We start from the raw sequence: 18,163 nt of genomic DNA, 5'->3' as shown, positions 1-18,163 counted from the left end.
AATCATTTTCTAGAAAGAATGGGGTATTGGCACTACTGTTTTTATATGAAGAACATACTGTCTTTATGAAAAGTAACTGTGAAATAAAATTGTTTCAACTGAAAAAATAAATAAAATAGGAAGCATCCAAAAAGAAAGAAAGAAAGAAAGAAGTGGGAAGGAAAGAAGAGGGCCCATTAGTACCCGGAATTATCTCAAACTATACTACAGAGTAGAAGAAAAGAAAAATGTACTAAAAGACTAACTGTAAAAGACAGGATGAGCTAAAGATTTCTTTAAGGTTTCTATGACGTTAAAGAAATAGTGTCATTATCCTTACAATGGGGAAAATCATGACTGAGGGTCACGGAGAGAAGATGAATGAATAGCACTGTCTTCACTGTTTTCCTTGAGGTAGCAGCATCCAGGATGACTCATCTTTAGGAGAGTGCACTATATCTGGCCTGAAGGATAAAGGTCCCAAAGAATATGGTTTGATGTGGATCCCTCATAACAGGGGTCTTTGAGGAGAAAGCACTTATAGAAACTTCAATATCCTCATTAGAAATCTGTGCAAGTTATGAAATAAGAAGTATGACTGCCACACCTGTCTGTGAAATCTACAAGATCTTCAACTCAATGTAATCAGTGGTTATGGAGACCTAATCCAGAGGCTCTGGGAGAAAAAATGAAAAGAGAATCAGGTAAAAAATGTTTTATACACCGTAGCTGAAGAGGGAACTGGGGAGTGAATGTTTATCTGTGGTAAAGATGTCTCCAGATGTCAAAGTCAAGAGGAAAGAAATGATATTTGTCAGTATGTGATCAATGACCTTGAACTAAATAGAGCTCAAGGACAAAAATTTAATTGGAGAGGGTCCAAGAAGAAGCTGGTTGTCAGAAATTCATTCAACATTTTAAAATCCTGTATCCAAGGAGCTTGAAGGTAGAAAAGAAAAGATGGAATGATCATTAGATAATACCAAATAGTTCAGGGTCAATTTGTTTTAAAATTGGTGTGACATGGCATCTTTCTTTTTACTTAAACTAGTCAGAAGTTTTCCCTTACCTATATTTTTCAGTGTTTATATATAATTACCTATATAAAGTAGGGATAGATTTTTGAATACAGTTTACACTTTTCTTATATGTGTTGATATTAGTATTGTTTGTCTTCTAAGTTTCTCAAGAGCAAAGACCATTTTAAATTTGCTTCAGTAATGTCTAGCATGCAGTTAAGCATTTAATAAATGTTCCTTGAGGATTAATGTGGAATGTGAGGAATAGTGACACTACAGTGTAGATAATTGTCAGATTTCTAGTATTATCACAAAGTACATTCTTAGTTGCAACACAGTTCTCAGAAAAATGCTCAATTTATTTGCACGTTGTAAACATCCCATAAACTCCTTCTACTTTAATCCTCATTATCAAATTCCCCATTGACCAGGGTAAAGCAACATGGTACAATGGAAAAAATACAAGCCTAGCAGTAAGGAGGCCTGGGTGTGAATTTCACTATTTAGTTACGTGTTCTTTAGAAATGTCACTTTGTCTCTTTAGGCTTTAACATCATCTGTAAAATGAGGGTATACTAGATGACTTTTAAAATCCCTTCTAATTCTAAGAGTCCATGAATTTATAAAACCTATTTAGAAAAAAAAGCTCACGAAGCTACAATGTGAGTTTTTGGCTAAATGATGCCTAGAAGCCCAAAATAATAATGACCAAAGGTTCTTCACTTCAGCTTTTCCCTAATAATTCCATGAATATTTTATGTCAATACAGAGATAAACAAATGATTTGTTTTGTTTCCTTCAATACAATATTTGACATAAAATCACAGATGCTTAACAATGTTTTAACTCAAGAGGAACATTATGAGACATTGTTATATGTAGTAAACCATTATGATCCTATGATTTTTTTTCTTTAAACATTCAAACATATTAAATGCTTGATTTTAATTTAGATGCAGTTAAGGGAAAGGAAAAGTATTATGTCAGAGCAAAACATTAAAACATATAAGTGCTGTCATCCTTTGGTTATTAAACTCCTTTTCTCAGAAACACATGGCTGTAAAATTCTGTTCTAGGATGAAAACTTGGCACGAAAGAATTTAGCCTTGCATCATAGTCTTCCAAGGAGAAAAAAAAAGAAGTGGGGGAAAGGGCATAAGGGAGTTATTTGTTAATCAGTGAAAAGAAATTCATTAGAGTTATATAGCTACTTTTTTTTTTCCAGAAGAAACTTGGCAGGAGTTTCTTAGTTGTTAAAGCTATCTGCATAGGGCAATGTCCACAGAATGGAAGAGCATTCATTAATAAGGTCTCATTGATACTTCTATTGTCAACCCTAATCACTTGTGGGTTTTAGTTGGATTTATTTATATTCCTATTGGCAGTGCTAATCATTTGTTGGTTTGACTTAGTCTTTTGCTGACATTAGTATCTGTCAATGAATTATGAAGTGTTTGAATTTTAACAAGCTCAGAATAATTCTGTACAGGATCATTACTAAGAGATTTTGATTCAAAATACTATGTTTAAATCATAACCTCCTAAGCATAATTTTATAAATAAGACACAGGGAAATAACGTTTAAAAAATTACTTTTCCACCAGCCCCAACCATTAGATGTTTCAAGGACCCTGTTTCCAAGGAAATAAAATATCACATTATGGAACAACTTCAATGATTCCACAAATTTAAGAAATGAATTACATTCTAAAGTATTATTCAAGTATGTGAAAAGGTGAGAGGTGGTTTGGCATAGGATTCTTAGAGGCATCAGACACCAAAAATGGAAGTATCATGACCAATGAGTTAAATGTCAATTAAAATCAATGACCCTTGGGGACAGCAAGGTAGCACAGTGTATACAGCACTGGGCCCTGGATTCAGGAGGACCTGAGTTCAAATCCAGCCTCAGACACTTAACACTTACTAGCTGTGTGAGCCTGGGCAAGTCACTTAACCCCCACTGGCCCACAAAAAAAAAAATAAATAAAATCAATGACCCTAGAAGTTCCAAAGTGCTTCTCATTTTCAGTACCAAGGCCCCTATTCCTAAGGGTGTTCCCTCTGCTTCCCACCCTGAGGCAAATTTAAAAATTTTGTAATGTGAAGAATCAATGGTTGCTTGGTAATAAGAAATTGGATCACTATTAATCTGTTAAACCATTGTTCAGACACCTAGCAAAATTGAAAAGTGCTTCAGATAAATATAATGAATTCTTTTGAGAATGAGTGAGAGGTTAAAAAATACTCTGAGTTATAAACAAGGTCTTATATATACATTTGTGTTCTTGGCACCAAAGTCCTTGGTATTGTCAAATGGCTCAACATCAGAAACTGATGTTGCATAACTGGAAATGACATCAAAGAAGAGGAACAAAGATTTGCTTTGTCACATGACTTACAACTAAAACCTTCTATATGTGTTGTCTCCCTCATTAGAAGATGAGCTCCTTGAGAGCAGACACTGTCTTACTTTTCTTTGTATATTCCCAATGCTTAGTACAGTGTTTTGTACAAACTAAGCAATTTATAAATGCTTCTTTCATTCATTCTGCATTGAGAAACTTATGCACACACTGAAAAGCTTGATATTCCAGGACCAATAATTCCCCAAGAGTAGCCTTGTAAAACTCAGGACTAATGTGATATTTTTAAAATCTAGAACTGTGGAGGTGAGTGAATTAGTAGCAGTAGTGGTGGAAGCAGCTTCTGGAGCTCTCAGCCCAGGGAGATAAGGGGGTCAGACAACTGGTCAGAAGAGGATTACAAGGGTCCTTTTACTGGCAATGGGTACAGGACTCTATTGCATTGCCTATATGAGGATCAGGGTTGCAGTCCTGGGTCTCAGTCCCAGGGTAAGGAGGAACATCAGGACCACCAGAGCTTGCTATTGCAGGGGATCAGGGACCCCAGTTACAGTTCTAGAGCAGGAAAAAGTGCCTGTGGTCATAGATCAGAGCACAGGCCAGGAGAGTAGTAAACACAATTCTCCTTAGAACATACCACCTTGGAAGAATAAAAAACTTGCAGATGCCCCAGAACTAGCTCTGAAAAAGAATCAAAGGTCTTGGAATATCATATTCCAGAAGCCTAAGGAGCTAAAAGTACAACTAAGAAACAGGTGTTTCCCACTCAGCAAAACTAAGCATAATCCTTCGGTGGGGGGGGGGGGAGGGAGATAGATATTTAATGAAATATAGGACTTTTAAGCATTCCTGATGAAAAGATCAGAGCTGAATAGAAAATTTAACTTTCAAATACAAGACAAGGAAGAAGCATTAAAAGGTCAGTAGGAAAGAGAAATCATCAGGGATTCAATAAAGTTAAACTATTTACATTCCTATATGGGAAGATGATACTTGTAACTCCTAAGAACTTTCTCATTATTAGGGTAGTTAGAAGAAGAATATAGGTATGAGTTGAACATGATGGGATAATCTCTAAAAAAAAATAACATTCAGGGGTGAGAAGAAGAAAAATACTTGGAGAAGGGGAAGGGAAAAGGTAAATGTAGAACGGAGTAAGTTATCTCACATAAAAGATTCAAAAAGAGCTTCTACAGTGGAGGGGAAGATAGAAGACTTGAGGGGGCAGGAAGTCTGAATGTTACTTTCATATGAACTGGTTCAAAGATTGGAATAACATACACACTCAACAGGGTATAGAAATTTATCTTCCTCTACAGAAAAGGAGGAGGGGAAGAGTATAAAAGAAGGGGGGATGCTGATAGAAGGGAGGGCAGATTGGAGGAAGCAGCAGTCAGAAGCAAAATGCTTGAGTATGGACAAATTAAATGGAGAACGATTAAGATAACTAGGAGGAAATACACAGTTAATAATCATAACTGTGAAAAAAATTTATAGCAAATTTCTCTGAAAAAGGCCTCATTTCTCAAATATATAGAGAAATTAGTCAAATTTATAAAAATAAGTATAGCTCCCTAATTGATAAATAGTGAAGGCAGTTTTCAGACAAAGTAATCAAAGCTATCTTTGGTCATAGGAAAAAAATGCTCTAAATTACTATGGATAAAGAAATGCAAGTTAAAACAACTCTGAGGTATCCCCCTCATACCTATCAGACTGGTTAATATGACAGAAAAGGAAAATAACAAATGTTGCAGGGGATTAATTAAACATTAATGCCACTGTTGGTGGAGTTGTGAACTTATCCAGCCATTCTGGAGAGCAATTTGGAACTATGTGCAAAGGGCTATAAAAACCATGAATAACCTTTTACCCATCAATATTACTAATAAGTCTGTATCCCAAAGAAATAAAAAACAAAAAAAAGAAGATCTACATATATAAAAATATTTATAGTAGCTCTTTTTTTTTTTTAAGTGAAGCAATTGGGGTTAAGTGACTTGCCCAGGGTCACAGAGATAGTAAATGTTAAGTGTCTGAGGTCAGATTTGAACTCAGGTACTCCTGACTCCAGGGCCGGTGCTCTATCCACTGCGCTACCTAGCTGCCCCTATAAGTAGCTCTTTTAATGGTTGCAAAGAATTGGGGACACCCATCAATTGGGGAATGGCTGAACCAGTTGTGGTATAAAATTGTAATGAAGTACTATTATACTATAAGAAATGATAAGCAAGATGGAAAAACCTGGAAAAGACTTACATGAACTGGTGTCAAAACGAGATGAGCAGAACTAGAACACTGTATAAAGTAACAGCAATATTGTATGATGATCAATTGTAAATGACTTAGTTATTCTCAGCAATATAATGATCCAAGACAATTCCAAAGGATTTGTGATGAAAAACACTATCTCCAGAGAAAGAATTGAAAGAGTCTGAATGCAGATCAAAGTGTACGTTTTAAAACTTTATTTTTCTTTTTTACCCCGTGTTTTCTTTCACAACATGACTTATATGGAATATGATTTGTATGACTAAACATGTATAACCTATACAAAATTGCTTATCTTCTCATTAAGGGGGAGTGGGGAAGGAGAGAAAATAAACATTTAAAAAATTAATGTTAAAATAGTTTCACATGTAAATTGGGATAAAAGAAAATATTATATAAACATTTAAAAAAATTCTTGGCTCCTAATAGGCAAAGGAGCTCCTATCTGGATTTACTCAACTGTAGAACTACATCCCCTACAAGACCCAGTGACCAGGATGCCTGTGTTCTACATATTATAAACTGAAGTATTTCTTTCTAAGCTAGTATCATAGGCACTAGTCCAGGGGAAACAGGTCTCATCTTCTATAGCTCAAGCAGAAAATAAAGTCTTGGCATGTCTCCATGTATCTTTGTGTGTGGCTGGAGACACACTATTTCAAGCTATTTATACAAACAAATTTGAGAGCATATCAAGAATGTTTAAAAATGATTATAGATTAGGTTTTTTAAAACTAAATGCTGATTTTGATATCTCAAAAATGTATTTTGAAAATTGCTTTATAGTATAGTTTGAGATCTGTTACTAGTAGGGTCTCTTCCCACTAACCCCCCACACCCATTTTTTCCCTTAAAATTCTTGACCTTTTTTGTCTCTATATGAATTTCATTACTTTTCCCCTAGTTTCATAAGGTAATCTTTTTGGTAGTTTGATTTCTATGGCACTGACCAAATAATTTATGTAGTACAGTTATTTTTATTATATTGGCGCCTCTTAACCGTGAGCAACTCTTATTTTTCTAATTATTTATGTCTATTTCTGTTTAAAAAGTGGTTTACAATTGTATTTATATAATTCTTTGTGTTATCTTGATAGGTAGACTCACAAGTATTTATTAATACATCCTTTAGTTATTTTAAATGGAATTTATCTCTTGAGAGATTTTATTGATATTACGAAGAAATACTAACAGTTTTATGGATTTATTGTATATTTTCCAAGTATGCTAAAGTTATTGTTTTAATTAAAAGAAATACACCATTGTCATCAACAAAAGTTGTAATCTGTTATTTCTTCATCTATCCTGATTCCTTCAATTTATTTTTTTTCTCACAGACAACATTTCTAGTACCACATCAAATAAAAATGTCTATATGGATATCCTTGTTCTAACCCTGATTTTGATGGAAAGGATTTCAGTTTGTCCCCATTATACAAATCAGTTCTTAGTTCTAGATACGTACTACATACTAAAGTAAAGATATACCAATTACTATATTTTCTAATATTTTGTCAAAAAATTTTCTGCATATACTGATATAATCATATGGAGATTTTTGGTTTTTGTCATAAATTTAGTTAAATACATAGTTTTCCTAATATTAGACCAAACATTGTATTCCTAGTGTAAATCCAACCTGGTCATAGCATATAATTTTTAAAACTGACCAATTTAAATTTTATTTGCATTTTTTTGCAAAAAAATGTTCAATTAAGGAAACTGGTCTATAGTTTTCTCTTTTAATTCTTTGGTGGGTGTATGAAAATTAGATTTCTGTCAAAGAAGGAATTTGGTAGGATCTCTTCATTTGCTATTTTGCAAACAGTATGTAACACAGGAATTATTCTTTAAATGTTTGAAAGAATTGACTTGTGAATCTATTCGGCCTTGGGTTTGTTTTTTCCCTATGGAAGTTAATATAGAAATTCTTCAATTTCTCCTTCTGAAATGAATTTGTTTAAATTCTTTATTTCTTTCTTTTCTTTTCTTTTTTTTTAAGTGAGGCAATTGGGGTTAAGTGACTTGCTCAGGGTCACACAGCTAGCAAGTGTTAAGTGTCTGAGGCCGGACTTGAACTCAGGTATTCCTGACTCCAGGGCCGGTGCTCTATCCACTGCGCCACCTAGCTGCCCCTAAATTATTTATTTCTTATTCTGTTAGTGGGAGTATTTTGATTATCATTATTTTAAGCTCTTGGTTTACTGGCATATTGCTAGGCAAAACAGTTTCTAATACCCTTCGTTTGATACAAATTCTGCTTTTTCATTTTTGATACAGGTCATTTGGGTTTTCCTCTTCTTTTTAAACAAAATGGCAAATAGTTTATCTATTTTATTATTAGGTGTTTTTTTTTTCAAAAAGCTAGCTCCACATCCTGCTTATTAATTCATTAGGGGTATGTTTGTTTGAAGTTTATTAAATCTCTTCCTTGCTTTTCAGGATGTTTAATTAGGGTTTTTTATTGGCTGGTTTTCTAGAGATTTTTGTTCTTGTTGCATTCTCGATTTGTTGACTATTCTTTCTTCTTGTCTTTCTTTCTTTCTTTTTAGAGATTTAAACAAAGTTTAGATTTGCAATAAGTTTAGAGATGTAAACTTTCCACTGAGGACTACTCTGACCGAAAGTTTTGGTGTGTAACCTCATTATTTTCATTATATTTCATATAATTATTAAATAAAATAAAACAATTTGGTACTGGTTAAAAATAGATCAATCAAGCAAACAGATTAGGTACACAAAATATATAAGTAAATATATCTAATACTCTAGTATTCAATAAGTACTTTACCAGATACTTGAATAAGCATTCATTATTTGGCAAATGCTGCTGGGAAAATTGGAAAGTGGTATCAAGGAAATTAGATTTAGACCAATACTTCCCACCTTATAAAAAGCTAAGCTACAAATGGTTGTGTCACCTAGATATAAATGGTCAAATTAAAAACAAATGTTTCTCTAACATGGAAGTACCTATCAGAATTTTGAATAGAAAATAAGCTCAAGACCAAACAAGGAATAGGGAAGGGATCATAGAAGGTAAAATGGATAATTTTGATTATGTATAATTAGAAAGTTTTTGCAAAACAAATCTAATAAAGTTAAGGTTAAAGGGGAAATAATTGAGTAAAGAATCTTTGTAGCAAATTTCTCTGAAAAACATCTAATTTTCAAGATAGGAAAAGAACCAATTAAAACTGAAAAGATTTATAAGAAAAAGATACCCCAACATATTACAGTCATGTTCAGCAGGATAGTAATCAATGAATAGCACTGTGATAATTGTGTGTTATCTCTGAGATTGTTTTGCTATTTGCCGTTAGAGTTTATCTTTTTTTTTTCTCTAGAAGTAGATAGCAATTTCTAACATGTGTCCTTTGGATTTCTCTTGGATAACTGTCTTGATCAGGGTGGCTAACTGTTTGACAACGGATCACCTGTACAGTATTGCTGTTACGGTATATAATATTTTTCTGGTTTTGCTCTTCTCACTTTGCAGGAGTTCAAATAAGACTGCCTAGATTTTTCTGAATCCATCCTGCTTGTCATTTCTTATGCCACAATAGGATTCCATCACAATTCTACACTACAATTTGTTCAGTCAAAGGGTATGCACAGTTTTTATAGCCCTTTGGGCATAGTTCCAAATTGTTCTCCATATCCATTCACAACCCCACACAACAGTGCATAAGTATCCCAGTTTTTACATATTCCCTCCAACAATTATCATTTATCATTTTCCTTTTAGACAATCTGATTGGTATGAGGTGGTATCTCAAAGTTGTTTTGATTTATATTTCTCTAATCAAAAGTGATTTAGAGCATTTTTCATAAGAATATAGACAGCTTTGATCTCTTCTGCCTATTCATATCCTTTGATCATTTGTCAATTGGGGAATTAATTTTCTTATAAATCTGACTCAGTTCTTTGAAAAAGGAGGCCTTTACCAGAGATGCTTGTAAAAACATTTTTCTAGTTTTCTGTATTTTAAACTTGGTTGCACTGGTTTTGTTTTTGCAGAAACATTTAAATTTAATGTAATTAAAATTATCCATTTTACATCTTGTTTGGTCATAAATTCTTCCCTTATCCTTAGATCTGACAGGTAAACTATTCCATGCTTCCTGAAGTTGTCTACAGCATCACCCTTATGTCTAAAGCATGAACCCATTTGATCTTTTTTTTTTTTTGGGGGGGGGGGGTATACAGTATGAAAAGTTGGTCTATATCTAGTTTCTGCTAAACTGTTTTCCAGTATTCCCAGCAATTTTTGTCAAGTGGTAAGTTCTGGTCACAAAACTTTTGGGTTTGCTAAATGCTAGATTATTTTGGTTATTAACAATATGTATTGTGTACCTAATCTATTCTAATGATCCAACACTCTGTTAGCCAATATCAGATTGTTTTCATGATTACTACTTTGCAGTATAGTTTGAGATCTAGTTCAGCTAGGCCATGTTCCTTCACATTTTCATTTCCATTGATTCCCTTGATAATTTTCATCTTTTGTTCTTCTGGATAAATTTTATTTTTTTCTTGCTCTATAAATTAATTCTTTGGTAGTTTGATTGGTATGGCACTGAATAATTAGGTAGAATTGTCATTTTTATTGTAGGAGCATAGCCCCCTCATGAGCAATTAATATTTTTCTAAATGTTTAGATCTGTCTTTTATGTGAAAAGTATTTTACAACTGTGGTAATATAATCCCCGGGTTTGGCTGGAAAGCTAGACTCCCAAGTACTTCACAATGTCTGCAATTATTTCAATGGAATTTCTCTGTCTCTTTTATATTTTTATTTATTTATAAACATATTTATATTTTATAACTTGCAACTTTTCTAAAGTTAATCTTTTCAATTAGTTTTCTTCGTTTCTTTCTTTTTTGTGTGGGACAATGGGGGTTAAGTGACATGCCCAGGGTCATACAGCAAGTGTCAAGTGTCTAAGCCTCATTTGAACTCAGGTCATCCTGAATCCAGGGTCGGTGCTTTATCCACTTCACAACCTAGCTGCTCCACTTTCTAGTGTTTTTAATAGGAATGTGTACTGTATTTTGTCAAAGGATTTTTCTGTACCTATTGATATAATCATATGATTGTTTTGTTGTTTTTGTTACTGATAGTCAATTATGCTGATAGTTTTCCTAATATTGAACCAACCCGGCATTCCTGGTATAAATCTTACCTAGTTATGGTGTATGAACTTTGTGTTTTATCCTTGTTAATATTTTATTTAAATTTTTTAAAAAATATTTTATTTTTCCCTAATTATATTAGAACATTTTTTAAACATTTGGTTTTTTTAAGTTTTAAGTTCCAAATTCTATCCCTCCCTCCTTTTTTTCCTTTCCCCTCACTGAGATGGTAAGCAATCAGATATAGGTTATACATGTGCAATAATGTAAAACATTTCCATATTAATCATTTTATATAAGATTCAAATATAAGAAAAGAATGAAAGAAAGTGAAAAATTACATGCTTCAGTCTGTATTCTGACAACATCAGTTCTTTCTCTGGAGGTGGATAGTATGCTTCATTATTAGTTGTTTGGAATTGTCTTTGATCATTGTATTGCTGAGAAAACCTTGCTAGTATTTTATTTAAAAAGTTGGCATTTATATTAATTAAGGATATTGGTCTATAGTTTTCTTTCTATGTTTTTGCTCTAACCCATATTTGTGTCAGAAAAAAAAATTGGTAGGTCTCCTTTACCTATATTTTCAAACATTTTATAGACTATTAGGCTAATTGTTTCTTGAATATTAGAATTCATTTGTAAATCCAGTCAGGATTTTTTTCTTAGAAAGCTCATTAATGGCTTGTTCAATTTCTTTTTCTAAGATAAAGTATTCTATTTCCCATTTTCTTAATCTGGGCAGTTGATATTTTTTTAAATATTCATCCACTTCACTTAGATTGACTGGCATATAACTAGGCAAAATAACTCCTAATAATTGCTATAACTTCATCTCCATTGGCATATAATCACCCTTTTCATTTTTGAAACTAGTAACTGGTTTCTTTCTTTCTTTTTTTAAAATTAAGTTAACCAATGGTTTGCCTATTTTATTAATTCAATGTGTTTTTTTTTAACTTTCAATGTTATTAATCTCTCCTTTGATCTTCATTTTGCTGTTTAACTGGGGATTTTGAATCTGTTCTTTTTCTAGGTGTTTTTTTTTAATTTATATACCTAATTCATTGTTTCTCTTTTATTGATGTATGCACTTATAGATATAAATTTTCCCCTAAGTACAGCTTTGGCTGCATCTCACAAATTTTGGAATGTTGTCTCATTATTGTCATTGTCTTTAGTGAAATTATTGATCATTTCTATGATTTTTTCATTGACCCACTCATTCTTTAGGATTTGTTTCCAATTATAAGTTACATGTTATCTTCTTCCTTTATAGAAAGATAGTTTAACCTTTTAAAGTCCCTTATGATTACTCTTTCATGTTAACCTTTTATGCTCTCTTGAGTCTTGTATTTGAAAGTAAAAATTTTCTATTCAGTACTGGTCTTTTCATCAGGAATGCTTGAAAGTCTTCTACTTGATTAAATATTTTTTCCCTGTAAGGATTATACTTTGTTTTGCTGGGTAAGTGTTTCTTGGTTGTAACCCCAGACCTTTTGCCTTCTAGAATATCATATCCAAGCCCTCCAATCCATTAATGGGGTAGCTACTAAATCTTGTGTGATCCTGAATGGGGATCCATGGTGTCTTGGTTTTTTTTCTGGTTGCTTTAAGTATTTTTTTTCTTTGACCTGAAAGCTTTGGAATTTGGCTATAACATACCAGGTAGTTTTCATTTTGGGGTTCCCTTTCATGAGGTGATAAGTGGATTATTTCAATTTCTATTTTACCCAGTGATTCTAGGCTATCAAGGCATTTTTCCCTATATAATTTCTCAAAATATTATTTCTAGGTTCCTTCTTTGATCATAGCTTACAGGTAGTCCAGTAATTCTTAAATTATCTCTCTTCAATATATTTTCCAGGCCAGTTCTTTTTTTTTTTTTTGGAAGAGTGATTTCATATTTTCTTCTATATTTTTTCTACTTTGTTTTATTGTTTCATGACATATCATGGAGTCATAAGCTTCTACTTGCTCAATTCTAATTTTTAAGTAATTATTTTCTTTAGTGAGCTTTTGTATCTCTTTATCTAATTGGCCAAATTTTGTTTTTTAATGAGTTTTCTTCAGTGGATTTTTGTACCTCTTTTTCCATTTTGCCAATTCTCTTTTTTTAAGGTATTATTTTCTTCAGCATTTTTTTGTGCTTCTTTAAACAAACTATTAACTGTCTCTTCATGATTTTCTTCCCTTGCTTTTTTATTTTTTCTAACTGTCCTAATAATGAAAAAGTTCTTAGAAGTTACATGTTATCTTCTTCCTTTATAGAAAGGCAAATTTTCCTTCACCACTCTTATCTGATTTTGAAAATATTTTTTTGGTTCTTTCAGGTATTCTTATTGGGCTTGATGTTTTTCCCTTTGAGGCTTTGCTTATAGCTCTTTTGACTTCATTGTCTTTTTCTGAGTTTGTCTTGATCTTCCCTATCATGGTTGTAGCTTTTTATGGTCAGGTTCTTTTTTCTTGTTGTGTTTGATCATTTTTGCACCCTATTTCTTGATTTTGAACTTTATGTTAAGGTTGGGCTCTGTTCCTGGCTGGCATGGGGCTAAATGTGGGGTTGGGGGGTACTGTCTTTAGGCTTTTCAAACTGCTGATTTCAGAGACAGTTCAGGGAGTTTGGAAGTTTTCAGTTCTTCCAAGGTGGTGTGATCTGGGAAGAGGTGTGGTTACTGCTCTCCTCATATGTACTCTGGTTCTAACCCAAGAAGGGCCCCTGATCCCTTGAGATTGTAATCAGTACTTATCCTCCTGGCCCCTGCCCCCTTGGAACCAGAAACAATACTGTTTCTCAGTCTATGAGCCCTTGGGACCAGAAGTGATACTGCCCCTCAGAGATCCTGCTTCCTTTTCAGTGAAATTGCTCTCTTCTCTACCCTTGAACCATGTCTCAGAAGGGGTATAGACAATGAAGTTGCCAAACAGTTACACCTCAGGGCTGAGAGAAGCACTTTCAATCAAGAAGTAGTACTCTTTCATGTTGATGCTGGGACTAGGTGGTAACAAGAAAAGCAGGAGCAACTTCAGCTTTCAAGCCAGACAATGGTAAGGGGACTTGGCAACAGGTCAGAAAGAGATAAGAGGGAACCCTTGTGTTATGACTGGATATAGGACCAGACACTGATTGTCTGTGCCTACCACTGGTGTTTCATTCATGCAGCCTTCAGGTCAGCTTCCACCTCTGTTGCAGACCTCTCTTGCAGACCTTCTAAGCTGTCTTGGGCTGGAAGAATGTCTCACTTTGACCTTTTGTTGGCCCTGCCCTTCCAGACCTCAAACTGAGATGTTATTTTAAAAGTGTTGGGAAGGGAATATTGGGAGAGCTCAACTGAGTGCTTTATTTACTCTGCCATCTTGGCTCCACCCCTGGAAGTCTTTACTATTTATGTTGGAGACAGCTAGGCAACTTAGTAAATAGAATTCTAGACTTGGAATCAGGAAATCCTGAGTTAAAATCCTGCCTCAGACACTTATTAGCTGTGTGACCAGGGCAAGTCACTTAACCTTTCTCAGCCCATGGGCAAGCTAGGTGGTAGAATGGAGTAGTGTCAAACTCAAATAGAAATGGATCTCTACAAGCCACATATTGACTTTAAAAAACACAAATTAACATTATCTTTTGTTGCATTTTTTTGTTGTTAAACAGTTCCCAATCACATTTTAATCTTGTTCAGATCACACTAAGAGTTCTGCAGGCTACCTGCCTGCTTGTGATCTTGAAATTTGATACCTCTGGTGAATTGGAAAGAGCACTGAGCCAGAAGTCTGGAAGACCTGGAGTCAAATCCTGCTTCGGACTCTTACTTGCTGTGTAACTCTGGACAACTCAGCCTTTTTATCTCAGTTTTCTCATCTACAAAATGAGGGGGCTGAACTAGAAGATCACTGAGATCCCATCCAGCTGAAAATGTGATGTATGAAAAGGAGAAGTACATTAATGAAGCATTTTTTTAAAAAGGCCTGAACTGAAGGGGAATTTACATGTTCCTAACGCAGCCAACCTGTGGTGTGGAAATAACTATGGGTTCTTTAATGCAATGGTAGTGGAGCAGAAGCTCTGACAGGATATATTAAGCTGGAATGGCTTAAATTAAAGGCTAAGTGACAGACTGTACATCTGACACTGAAGCTCCTCACCAAAAAGTTACCCATCTGGTGGTGAATTTGGTAAGGGAGACTACATCTCAAGAACATCAGCTATTAAGGTATTATCTGTGTCAATGGAATAAGAACTTAAATAAAATCAGTTCCTTAAATTACTAGTTAGATATTATTGTTTCTTGCGTTCCAAGAAACATTACTCAAAAGAGAAAACAATGGATTTGAATAAAAGGATTTGGGTTCAAATCCTAGATTTTAATACTGACTAGTTATATGGTTTATGTCTCAATTTCCTCTTCTGTAAAAGGAGAACATTACATGAGATTATCTGCAAGGTCCCTTTTAGCAATAGATTCTATAATTAACATTAAGATCCTCTGTCAGGAATTCAACAAATAGACATAGTAAAGTTAGATACAAAGTTAGATACAGATACCTGTTGGAAGGAAGCAGAAAAGGTTGGTAGAAGAGATGAAGGGTTTGAGAGCTTTTAGAAATTAAAATTTTTTTTTTATATTTGCATGCATACACCTTCTAGTGCAGAATTCCCTTCTAAAAGGATGGTTGGATAAAAATCCTGAGATATCTCCCATTTGGTGGAATGGGGAGGTAGGAGTTACATATCAGAGTGTTTCCATAAATACTCTATTTAGGGTTGACTGGTTTCTTTCTCCAAATAAATTCCTTTCTGTTTCTTTGCTTTTTTTAAAAACAGGCTTTCAAAGTTTCAAAGTAGAGGCTAAGCTCTTGATCTTATATGAGGAATACACAAGACAAAAGGCCAAATTTACTAATGAAAACTTGCTGAACTTACTTTTCAGAATTCCTTTCTAAGTCACGAAGAGCCCCTTTGGCCCTGCTCCCAGACTAGTCAAATGAACAGCATAGTCCCCAAAGGCTAACACACAGTGCCTTCTCCATTGAAGCCAAACACACATCTTCTCCTGACAGCTGGTTGTCTGAGCATACTCAAGACTGTATATTTATCATAGAAGAAAACCCTCCTGGAGAACAATATTTATTATAAGATTATCTGAGTGACTCAATAAGCCCAAGAAAGGCTAAATTAAACCATGTTTACTATGATGTTCTATTACTGAAATACTGACACTAAATAGCCCCAATAGATTCTGGCTAACTTTTTCTGGGACAAATCACTAATAGCTAGAGGCAGCTTTGGGGTTTTTTTGATATCTCTATTATTTAACATTGGTTTTTGGCCATTACAACCAATCTTTTGAGAACCTGTGACATTGGATTTTATTGTGACTTCACATGATTCTAGTATCATCAAGCACTGGCAATAATCCTAAAGGGAAGATGTTTTTATTTCAGAATCCTTCCCTCACTAGGTTTTTTACAAAAGTGTTACCCTTTTAATTATCTTTAAGATTATAGATCATGCACATATTTGAAGTGGTCAACAGTTATTCTCAGGCACAATGACACTGGGGTGGAAGTAGTAAAAAGGCTCTAGGGTAGGCACAACAGGAATAAAGGGAAGGTGTGTAGGAGTAAATTCTTATGCACCATGTCCAAGAGTTGGCTGATAAACCATTCTAAAGATATATAGTTCCATCCCTAACAGACTTTGCAAGATGTGGTAAAGGAAACAAGTTGACACTTAGTCACTTAGCTTAAAAAAAAACAGTTATTTTGGGTGACAGCATGGTGCAGTAGAAGGGTTTTTGAAGCTAAAGGACATGGTACTTAATCCCAGTTCTGCTATTTATGACCTCAAATATAACTCACTTAACTTCTCTGAGCCTGGGTCTCCCCTTCTATAAGAGGGATTGGGACAAGATGATCTCTAAGGTATAATTTCAGCTCTAAATCTTATGATCCAATGATATTTTCCTTCATCCCTAACTAGGCAATAAGACCACAAGATCAAAGATTCAAAGCAAGAAGGGACCTCAGAAGCTATCTAGTTTAATCCCTTCCTTTTACAGACATATGAATAAACTGAGGCTGAGGGAGGCTACCTCACTTCCCTAATGTATAAGAATCACAGGAAAGATGAAACTCTAGAATTAAGTGCTAGAGCTTTGATGAAGCTTAGAAACATCTAGTCTATCCTCCTTGTTTTACAGATGAGGAACTAAAAATTAAGAGAAATTCAGTGATTTGACCAAGGGCATATGTGAATAATATAACATCAGTATTCAAAGGCAAGTCTTTTGACTCCCCAAGTAGTGTCCTTTTCATTATACAATACTGACATCGTTTTAGGTGATCATAGACTAAGCATATCCACATACACTAAACATCTGAAGTTTGACAGTTTGAAACTAGTTCTTCTCTACTAGGTATATAGAACTTTGAATAAAAGGAGGTCTTTGATCCGCAAGCTTCCAAAGAAGACACATCTCAGAAATTTATGTTCATCCCTTTCTTATAAGAAGAAAGAGATTAAAATGAGGATTAGGGTCTATGGTGAGAAAAAATTTGCTTAAAAATTAGCTTATCCCAAAGGAAAAAGACCACCTTGTGCCTAACAAGTAAATCTAGAATATGGTCAGTTACTGCAAAAATGCAAGCAGTTGGGACCTGGAGAAAAGTGCACATGGTCCAGTGAAATCAATTTCCATTGGGTGAGAAGTAATTTAAAGCACAGTGAGTTATAGTAACATCATCTTTTAATATGAGTGGACCACTATTTGCTAAAAGAGTAAAATGGTATTCCACAAAGTCTCCATGTTCCTACAGCTCTACAAGTACACAACTAGTGTCTAAATATTCTATTGTTTCTTCTATCCATTATAACTTTTTCCCCTTCAATTTTTTCTCTCAAATTTGTTATTTTCTTAGATCCTTTTCTTTTCTCTTCCCTTGTTCCTTTCTAGTAACTTTCATCAATCAATAAAATCTATATTAAGCAAATTTCTTCTGAATCTCAGCTGACTCCTCATCTCCATTTTTTCTTTTCTTCCTATTTCCTTCTCCTTCCCACCAGTCATATAAATTACATGGGAAAATATGCTTTTTTAACCTTCATTAGCTATCACACTGGTTGCTTTCCATAGTTAAAATCATCTGTATGTGATGGCACACAAGATATTAAGGAAGACAGGCAAAAGCACATAGGATTAACAGGCTGGCCATATCAGACATGTGTATTACTGGCATAAACAGCACTGGTTAACGATTACTTTTATGGGCTAGTAAATATTTAGTACTTATTTCCAAAGCGAGTTTATAACTTAACAACAAAAAGTTCTAAAAACAAATACTGGTCTGGTGAAAGATGCCACCTGGACTGCCTCAGGGCTGAAGTCGTTTTATCC

At 34.2% G+C, this 18,163-nt stretch overlaps 1 protein-coding gene across 2 annotated transcripts in view; it reads right to left on the bottom strand.

Moving 5' to 3' along the window:
• Positions 1-18,163, bottom strand: part of BABAM2 (BRISC and BRCA1 A complex member 2) — a 584,671-nt gene that overhangs the window by 208,262 nt on the left and 358,246 nt on the right. The window lies entirely within an intron of this gene.

Source organism: Dromiciops gliroides, chromosome 2 (genome assembly GCF_019393635.1).
Source record: "Dromiciops gliroides isolate mDroGli1 chromosome 2, mDroGli1.pri, whole genome shotgun sequence".
Taxonomy (NCBI): Eukaryota; Metazoa; Chordata; class Mammalia; order Microbiotheria; family Microbiotheriidae; genus Dromiciops; species Dromiciops gliroides.
Note: the sequence above shows the minus strand (reverse complement) of the source record. Positions and strands in the feature narration are given on the sequence as shown.